Source organism: Lygodium microphyllum, chromosome 29 (assembly GCF_053477565.2).
Source record: "Lygodium microphyllum isolate KBCC chromosome 29, Lygodium_microphyllum_v1.1.10, whole genome shotgun sequence".
Classification (NCBI taxonomy): Eukaryota; Viridiplantae; Streptophyta; class Polypodiopsida; order Schizaeales; family Lygodiaceae; genus Lygodium; species Lygodium microphyllum.
In genome coordinates this window covers 25,676,419-25,687,114 of record NC_141163.1, presented here as the reverse complement: position 1 = coordinate 25,687,114, position 10,696 = coordinate 25,676,419, and positions in this window count along the sequence as shown.

Genomic DNA, 10,696 nt, shown 5'->3' with positions numbered 1-10,696 from the left:
TGAGAGCGTGAGGTTCCTATGCTGTAGGATAGACGAGGGTTATAGGGGAAGTCAAGTGAGGGAATGGTACATTCCTGGATACGTTTATTTGGTACCTTGAGCGACGTTTGTGCGAAATGTTTAAATGTTGAGCGACGCATCGAGGGGCCAATCCCCAAGGTGTAGGAGAGTCGCAGAGGGTTGACGGCATTCAGCCGTAGGAGGAACCCCATATGTGTATGTGATTCGAGCCTTTTGGCTATGTGAAAGGGACTCCCTCTGAGGAGCAATATTGGGTTAGGATCAGTTGGACTACAACGTATTACAAACGCAATGTTTAGGAAGGCAGAGATTTTGATAGACGCTCCTGGCCGCGAGGCCGAGGGGTTGTCTTGCGCATAGTGACGAGGTCCGGCTAGTGCATGAGCCAGTGCCGGCCCGTTTTTAGGTCCATCAAGGGGTGGGTATTTGCACATGTGTTGAGTTGGGTTGAGGTTTTGCATGTGGATGGATACATTACAAAATGCTTGTGTTTTTGCAATGGATACATTGCAAATGCTTGCACTTTTTGCATGTAGATGGATAGCATTAACCTATGAGTCAATAATATTTTAAAATGCACTTGCTATTTCAATATAGAATACCCTTAACATTCTTACAAATGAGATGTGGGTACTTAGTAAAGAGTGTGCTAAGTGATTGAGTTATTTGGATTGGTAAGTGATGAAGTGCTTCATACTACACAATTGATTTTTGAGATTTTATATGTGACAACTTGCCAATTACTTCTACCAAAATTCTAAGTCAATGTTATGAGTATCTTAGAGAAAACATGCCTTTGGACCTACCTTAGTCTAAGAATTGACTCTCCTAGAGAGTGACTTGGAAAGATTTGATCCCTATTTCTACTAAGGTAAAGTATTTCCAAGGATTTGGAAACCATGTTAAGCTTCTTAAATGTCTTGATAACTTAAAAATCATTAGATTTTATAAGTACAATCACCTTTGAAAAGATAAGACAAAGTATGTAAATGGGAAACATGTCATGAGGAACAAATGGATCTATGAATAGTCCTCTATTGTTATTCTTCCACAAATAACTTCTTTCATAGGATATACTAGATCTACGAACTACAAATTTTTTGAATGTCTTAATACACAAATTGTTATTGATTCTTGGAGACTAAAGCTAGTCTCCTATAATGTGCCCATCTAGCAAATCCTAATGGGATATATTTTTTGTGGTCCATCAAGAGGTAATCAAGGTAATTTCCATTCACAACTCCCTTGGAATAACCAAACATTTATAACCTTGAACTAGTTGAGTCTAGCTCCTCGTAGGGAAAGCTCTACCTCAAACCCACAAGGATTGATCTAAAATTGGGCCTAAATTAATATTATCTAGTCTTAGCTTTGAGGTGACTTCTTTGCTATGATCCCTTTTATTGAAGCAAACCATTGCCACATGTGGTTCAAAGAGAGTGAGAAGCGAGGGGGAGGGAATGTGTGTTGATCCCTTTACCCATAAGGTATAGTCTTGACTTCCATCCCCTACAACAACACTAGTCAAATTCCAAGATGGCACACTAGGACAATCAAAGTGTTCGACTCTTTCTATCTTTGTCCCGATCTAGTGTTTTGTTTTTTTGTCGAAGGTCTTAGCTAACCGAGACCACCTTGCCATATGAAATATCCATTATGAATCTAACCACAAGCTTCCCTCAATGAATATTTTTAGTTTTCTAGTCATTCTAACATATTTTACTTTGACATACAAAGCTAGTAGCTTTGTTAATTAGCCCATTAAATGGTGTTCCTTCATGTAAGTTAAGCATGGACATGAATACAAGGAAAAATAGTCTTTATGAAAAAAAAAAATTTACTCAACTTTATTATCTTTGTTTTTATTTATAATAATTGTTTCAATCCATGTTAGGACTCCTTTCGAAGGCAAAAAATCAATCCCATTAAATCAGTCCTCGAATAGCATCGAGGCCTTCTAGGAGATCCATGTGGGCTTGTAGGGGATGCACTAGTTCTAGAACACCCAATGAATTATACACATAGCCCCTAGCTCCATTGGTGCCTCCTAACTAAACAACAAGTCCCTACAAAGAGATCTCTCTAGTACACACATCTAAGAATTAATGTATTTTGGATAAATTATTTCTTAGAATCAAAAAACATTGCAAAAATTTTATTTCAATGTGATAAGAATTTCAATAAATACACTTGTGGATAAGGGTGCATCTAAGACTAAGCTTACAAGCACAGGTTTCGCTTGATTTAAGCCATGGTTCTTGATCGGGGGTCTTGTGTTTTGCCAATGAGATATTCTTTTTCAAGAATCAAAGGCTTCATTTTTAGAAATCTTATATTTTTGTTTCAATTTTATTTAGATTTATTTTTCTTTTCAAGAGTGAAATAATCATCAAGATACCTTATTAGACAATTTCCTAGCAAAAAGAGTTTATGTTTTTTCAGACCTTTGCTAGCTTGAGAGGTCAATCTCTCCCTATTGTTGATTTTTAAAGGATAATCATGATAGTTCCTAACCAACATTTCTCATTATCTTAACTTCCTTAAATATTTCCTTTAAGAAACGAAAGTTAATTTTGATATTTGATGAATCAATCATTTCGTCATCACAATATAAACATCCACTAGTTTAGAAAGTTCTAAAATAGAGACTAGGTGCCAACATAGGAGGGATTATCCCTATTGGAAATTTCTCCTAAGCATGTATGTTTTTCATCTATCTATGTTATTCTTAGCCTTTCGACAAGAATCTTAGGGTATCTAGTAGTCACGATCTATTTTGTCAACATTATATAGCTAGCATTATATCCAATGTTCTTTCACTTTGGAGCCATCTTGGGCATGACAATTCTCCTAATACATCATTGTCTCACTTCTTCTTTCATTGTGCACAGTTGCTCAACAACGGGACATTGGATACACTCCTATTGATTTAGGAGCTTCAATTAGAAAGCATGGTGGCCATCTCTCACCTAGCCTCGCTTACATCACAAATGCTATGATCCATTTGTAGTGAGCATGCCTAGCCTTCCTTTAAGTGTGAAAGATGCATGTTGCAAGCTCCACAATCCATAATGAACTCTCTCGGTTCTTGAACCCTCTATGGCCTTCACATGCAATAGAGGAACATGGACATAGGCATGAGAGAGCACTAGCAAGAAGAAGGAAGGCTTCACGACTTGGTTCCTCACTGTAATATTTCTGCTGAAAAATATTACGTGCACGCGTGAGTCTCATGCAATGACGATGCTGGCATTGAAGATACGGACGGTGCAATCTTTAAAAGTGCACACGACATATCCTGATCTCCATTGGCCAAACGAGACAAGGTTTAAAGAAACCGGCATATCTTCGTATGAACCTCCTCTTGGGAGGAGGTCAAGAGGATAATGTCATAATTAGTGCAATTTTTTTAAAATTTCCTTCCCCCAACCGAAGTGTGGTTGAGGGAAGGGGATGACTGAAATGGGAAGGAGAGAGGTGGCAGGGGGGAGAGCCACGCAAGGCAATACGTGGAAGGAAGCCCTTACCCCCCTCTTCCTATAAATACCTCCCCCCTCTAAGGGGTGAAGGGGAGAGGGAAAAGCTGTGAGGGTCGTGAGGATAATTAAAAGCAATCAGGCGTGGAGGAGGAAGAAGCCGTCGCCAGGCCATGTCGTGAGAGGTGGGGCTGAGAAGGCCGTGTGCCGTGCTGCCGCCGTTGGTATCCGGAGCAGCCGCCAGCTCCGTCTGGGATTCGTTGCCACCTGGCCATGCTGGCCACTGTCATCAAAGCCCATCTCCCTGCCACAATAGTAGTTAGAAGCTTTAGAAGCTTCTAGAAACTTCTAAGGGCCTCCACCAAGCCCCCCTTGCCGTGGGCTTCCACCCAAGTCAAGTTAAACCCCCTTCCTGTGGATTTCCCCCCCTTGCATTCCCATTAAGCCACAGTAGCCGTGTTTTAAAGGCCTTTCCCTAGCAATTCCACAAAGCCTTTTTACACCCCCGATTTCCTTTTAAATCCTTCCCACACAAGTCCTCTAATAGCCATTTTATCCCTTCCCGTGGATTTCCCCCACTCAAGTCCTTTAAAGCCATTTAAACCCCCTTCGTGTGGACTTTTATAATCCCTTCCCAAGGGGTCTTTATAATCCCGGGATTTAAGCACCCTTTCCCCCCTTGCATACTACGAAGCTATTTTTCTCATTTCCGTGGATTCCCACACTAGCCAGTTTTAAGCCCTCTTTTTCCACTGGATCTCCTTAAGTCCACTTTACCCTTGGCTTTCTTTGAAAGCCCTTTCTATGGACTCTCATAAAGCCATATTAGCTGGGTTTTTAACCCCTTTCCCTTCGTAACTCCCTCAAGCCATTTTACCCCAGGATTTTTCTTAGGCCCCTTTCCGTGTAGACCAATTGTATTCCCAAGCTTCTACGAAGGGAAGGGGAAGTTCATAAGTCCCCATTTCCAAGGCCGATTCCAAAAGACGGTGCTTCGGTCAAGGAAGCCGATTCTCAAAGGGAATTGCGCGTGCAAGGGAGACGGGCCAAGATCATAAGTCAACAGATCCAATTAGGCAAGAAGATCGAATTCGCAATGGCCCCTAAACAAACATAAGGCTCAATTGCAAGAGGATCATCTCCTAGCATTCATGTGGACATTTCACCGAATCCACAAGTCTAGGTTTCTTCCTAATTTTGATTTACGTCATAATATTACAATCGTGCATAGATCATTTATGGAATTAGGATGAATTTTTTTCGATTGAAATACTTTGGCTAATTTAAAGGAAATAGCTCATGATTGAAGAATTCGGTCATTGGTATTTTTCAATGAAACGAACAAAAAAAAAAGAGCATAAGATCTCTATGCATTCTTAGCAAGTGGTTTTTATGCATTGCAAGGTAATGAATTTAGATCAACTAATGATCATCTTTACAAAGTTAAAATTATTGTTGTACACTTCGATTATGCATGGAAAGATAAAATCGCATGTTGCATAATTGGACACATCTTTCTTCGCAAGGATTCATTAAAGAAGATTGCTAACAAACTGTATGAATTTGTAAGGCATGGAAATGATTCTAGGGCTGCATTAAGTAGATTAAACTCTAGTCAGTTGTGGCATAAATCTCAATCAATTACGTAAGTAGTTACGAAAGGTTGTGCAATGCTCATCTCATTCAGAAATGAAGTTAGGAAAAGGCTGCATGGTTTGTTTTAACATAAACCCTAAAAGTTTAGTGGCATGAATCTTGATTGCATGTTATAGAAGGATTAATAGGAATTATGCCATAACTTAACATACGCTTTGATCTTAACCAGAAAAGTTAGGGATTGTAAATCTAATCATACATAGGCAATAAATTGTGTGTTTACGAGAATGGTATCATAATGCAACTAGCTTTTCCCCTATTTGATCAAGACAATATCTTCATGAATAGACAAGTAAATTGGTTTACCCTAAACACCTAAAACCGCGATGGAATCACTTAGGAAGGGTTAAATCGATGCAACATATCCCAAAGTGCTAACTAGGGTTTAGCACGTTGAGGACGTGGCCTAGTCGCACTTATTGCCAAATTGAAACTCTCATACCCTAAAAACCTGTCCACATTCACGGAATGCAGGGACAATAGGACATACTTGTGAGAAATGATGTAGGGTTTCTACCCTAAGGATCGCTTGCTAAAAAGATGAATTTTGGTTTGAATTTAGAACCCTAGGACTGACAATGTCGGCCCAGTGCAACCAGGAATGGATTTTTATGAAGACACCCTAACCCTGTTTCCTATCTAATTCATGATTCTGTGATTAGAAGATGCCGTTCGATGGGTAAAATAGGCCATGGATTAGATGCGACACTTGTGCAACAAGTTGGAGAGTCGCATGATCTTGTGGTTTGATCACAAGGGAATGGCCAATTCCTCGGAATGAGATTGGCAGATTCTTGCGCAAGTTTATATTGCAAGAGGATGAGTAGTCATCCTGATCTAGCACCTTTCTTGGGAAAGGTGACCAAGATAAGTGGATTAGATAATTGCTTGGAAGCAAAAGACCAATCAGTAAATTGGAATAACATATTTACTACTAATAGAACTTAAGGTATTGGTTAAGTTGGGTTAATAGGGTACGATCCTAACCCAAGGATATAAGGGTTACCAAACAAACCCTTGGAGATCTTGCCAAGTTGCAATTGATCCCAAATCGAGTGTTGGACGCATTCGGAGAGAAGGAATCACTCCTTAGCAGTTGGCCCAATAATGACCATTGGAAATGATTATGCTTGTAACAGTTTTAAAGAGCACTGTTTGCTTTGTTTGCTCAAGGAATTAAAGGATGAAAAGATATGTAATGATTCAGGTTAAAGGCCTGAAGGGAGAGGCAGCCTCAGTTACCCCCGACTGTCTGCCTGACCCTAACCAAGGGGGTTGTTAACCGCGTCGGGAAGGTGGACTGAACCCGCCACATGAGGTCTCTCCATTGAGCGCTACTTGGAGCAGGAGGATGCTTGGGTGCCAGGGGGGGCTCTAGCCGTAAATCCCTTGCCTTCCGGGCCCTGCACAAGAGGCCAACGTGACTCGGGATTGGATCTTGAGGCCTGCATACTAGCCTACGGGCGGAATCTTGGATTAGTAATTCCTGTGGATTGCTGGATAGCCTTCGGCGGATTATGGATACGCCTACGGGCTGGACTTTATAAATGTATTCCAAAGATAAATATGATAAACTATTGAAAAAGAACTTGTTTGACATTGTTTTTCTATGTCAAGTGCTAAGTTTACGTGAAGGAACCAGTGCCTAAGGGACTAATTAAGAAAGCTGCTTGATGCATGTCCAACTAAATGATGCATGTCCAACTAAATGTGGTAGGTAATTAGACAACTTAAAAAACATGAGGAAAGTGTGGTGGATGTGGCCATGGGTCCGTCCTACCGATGGGTGGTCCCGGTTGGCTGGGAACTTTTCTCAATCATAATGGGCAGCAAGAAGATCGTTCAAAGGAAATGAACAGCAAGGGCGCTGACCTAGAGTCTAGGTTACAATAATCCCGATTTATGCTATTTTAGGGGAACGGAATGGGACTATGCCTTATGGGCAGAGAGGTCAAGCCTTGCAGCCCTCTCGTTTCCCATTCTCCTTGAACCAAGTGTAGCGTGAATCTGCTTTGGCCCTGGCATTTTTGCGTAAAGTAGTTTGCTCGGGGTTCGACGCTAGTTGCCGTTTAGGAAATGACCAGTAGGGGAAACCCTGATTCAGGTCGGTCCTAAGTGGGAACGACCAGAATACTTCTATTACGTGGCAGACGTGGGAAGTCCTAGATCGCAAACCCCGTAACATTCCATGGGAGTGCCGGGCGGAACTTTCTAGATCTTCTTTCTGATGGACTGCTAAGGCGTGTCCTGAAGGGAACAGGTGGACACATTATAGTTGGTATCAGAGCAAACCAACGAAGGATTTGTTTTTAAGAAATATTAATAAGAAGAGGTAAAGCAAATGTTGCTGTTCCGAACATTTCCTTACTTTTGATGTTGTCTTGCAGAATTATGAAGCATGGAACATGTTCTTAGTGTTCCGGGTCATGTTTATGACCGCGATGCATTTCCCAGACTATCAACAAAGGGTTGAAATGATGAACATCCTAGATTGTATCTATAATCCATCGCCTTTGTACATGGAATGAAGATGGACGGGTGACTCAGGAATCTACTATATAGCTGCACACCGGTTTGCATACCTTCAAACCAACCTAAAGAGGATCAAGTGGTTGGAAGACCTGAAGATCATGAAGCTTTTCATTTTTGTGGAGGCTCACGTAAAGTCAACTTTACATATTCGAGGTCAGAAGGTTGAGCTGAACTCATATGTATATGAGGAAGTGACCCGTGTAATCCCCGCCGATAGGATCAAGGTGTTGGGGTGCTATGAGAAGAATGGGTTCCAAAGGAAAGGATACCCTAATCTTCTGATGACTTACCGATTCCTGAAGATTCATGACCCGAAACCATACTATTATCCAGTTCCCGTAGATAAATGTAATACAACATTATTCTCCCCAAAGTAAATGTAAACAGTTGCCCTATCATCTCAAGAAATATTGTACTCCGAAAGGGCTAGACCCATATAAATGCAATAAGACTTCTTTTTATCAATGTTTGTTTTGTCCATGAGAATTGATAAAAAGTTAAGTAGCTAGGATTCTTGGTTGATAGTTGAGTTGGGTATGAAATATAAATCATAACGATTAGCGAGTTATAACGTTAAGAATCCTTTATCTAGGCACAACCCCAGGTATAGATTTCGAGTTCGCCTCCTACATCAAGTACTGCAGTAATCCAGGAGAAGAAGTTTATTCTCAAGCAGATTAAGCCGCCTAAATTTGACGGGAAAGGCAGGTTTGTCCAAGCGGATGTTGAAATTTGGATTGAATCCATGGAGGATTACTTTGAAGCAGCTGGTACTGCACCCGCCAACTAGGCTGTGCTCGCCAAGCTGAAGCTCACCGGCGAAGCTAGGCTTTGGTGGAAGCAATGGTGCAGAGATCAAGGGATTGCCGAAGGATCCGTTACTTGGGAGAAGCTGAAGAAAGCCATGCAAGGAAGATACTTACCACCTGCGTATCGCACACAGAAAATGAATGAGTTCTACGAGCTAAAATAGTTGGGACTCACTCTTGACACATACTACTCTAAATTCTCTCACTTCTTAAGTATGCACCACAGATGGATATGACACAAAAGGTGTCAAAATTTTGTGCTGGTTTAAACCCAGTAGTGAATACCCATCTCGAATCTATGTGCCCATCAGATCTTCAAGACGCACTCATTCGAGTTGCGCCTATAATTAAGGAGAGGTGCAGGCTAGGACAAGAGGTAATTGGTCTTATAATGACCCGAACAAAGGAGCATATAGGCCTCAAATGAAGAGAGTTTAAGGTCAGAATCGGGGACAAAGAAAGAAGGCAAGGACTAATAATGTCAACAACTTTGTCCCTATCCAAAGCAATGGCCAAAACCTCCGTTGTTTCCACTACAACGAGCTTGGTCATTTCAAGAGGCAATGTCCCAAGCTTGGAGGAGGACATTGCCAAGCACCTTTCCAAGGAACTGGCCGTGGATAGGGAGCCGCTACCTGAGGCAGAGGAAGAACCGCCTATGTTGCCAATAGGGAAATGTGCAAAGAAGAAGATCCGACCATGGAAGCAGAGTTTGAAAGGGCGACAGTCCATGCCGCTCTTCACAAGAAAGGCCCGAATCGCCAGTTTTGTGTGATTCAGACATCGTTGAACTATCAAGGTAAAGGTTTCAAGACCTTGATTGATTGTGGCAGTACATATTCCTTTATCTCACCAGCTTGTGCAAGAAAATTAGGAATAGCCACAGTAGAAGCACCTACCTTGCTTGTGGAATTAGCAAATGGTCGTGAGGTCACTTGTACCAGGCAAACTGCTAAGATGGAATTCTTTTTGGGAGGAAAGACAACTTCGGTCAAATTTAGAGTCATGAACCTAGGCATCCATGAGTGTCTACTCAGAATGGATTGGCTTAAACCTAATGACGCCCACATTCATTGTGGAAAGGGCCAAATTTCCTTTCGGAACTCTGAAGGGGAATTGGTCACAACTCAAGGAGAGGCTGGAAAGCCAAGAATACAATTGGCCAAAGCATCTCGGATTATGAAGGGAGTTAGAAAGGGACTACTTGTCTACTTGATTAAGCTCAACAAGTTAGATCAGAAGCAGGAGTCTAGTGAAGAATCATCATGGCTAAAGGAATATGTGGACGTATTTCCTGAAGAGTTGACAGAACTCCCACCTCAAAGAGAAGTGGATCATGAGATCAAGCTAGTGCCAAGAGCTGCACCAATTGCAAAGAGACCTTTGAGAGCGGAATTTAGGTGCCAGAAAGTGCTTAAAAATAGCTAAAAATTATGAATATTAAGGGAAAAATATTCAACGTCGAAGGCGGCGGCTCGATCTAGGACGATTTTAAGCGCCAAAGTGCTTTAAAGGCGGCCGAGCGACACTTGTTGATTTTTCATAATTTTTCAGACAGTCGTGTGGGTTGACAAGAGTTACCGACCAATACGAGATGCTAAGCCGGACGCCCAGGATTTTTCAGAGCTCAATTCCGAGTACGGATGGGGAAATGGCCAAGGAAACGGTCAAGATATGAAAAGGTGGACATTTGAGAGGCCAAATTGGGTGTGCCCTTTGGGAGTTAGACCCCCCCCACTAAAAATTTTATGCAACATTGATAAAAAAACGTGGAGAGAGAAAGGAGAAGAGAGCGTGGGGAAAAATGGCGCCTATTTTTGCGCCCAATTCTTGGAGATGGAGGATGGAGCCTGCAAACAACCCCCATCACTGATCATTGCCCTTGCTTCCCTCCTGGATGCTGACTCTATCGCCGCCTCTCACCCGTCAAATGATGGTCTCTTTGAAGATCTCTGATTTCAGTCTTTCTCTCTCCTCCCTCTCTCTCTTCTAAAGGCAGATTCATGTGGGAAGAGGAAGGAAGAAGAAAGAATGGTGGAGGCTTGTTCGGCATCGATCGGATTGTTCCACGGGCTAGAAATGGTGATTTGTGATCGTCATGAGCATGAAGTGCTGCTGATTTTCAGATTTGCAGCCATGGACATGAAACCCGAAACACACAAATAAGCGGTAATTCAATTTTTTCAAAGGAAATTTGAGATT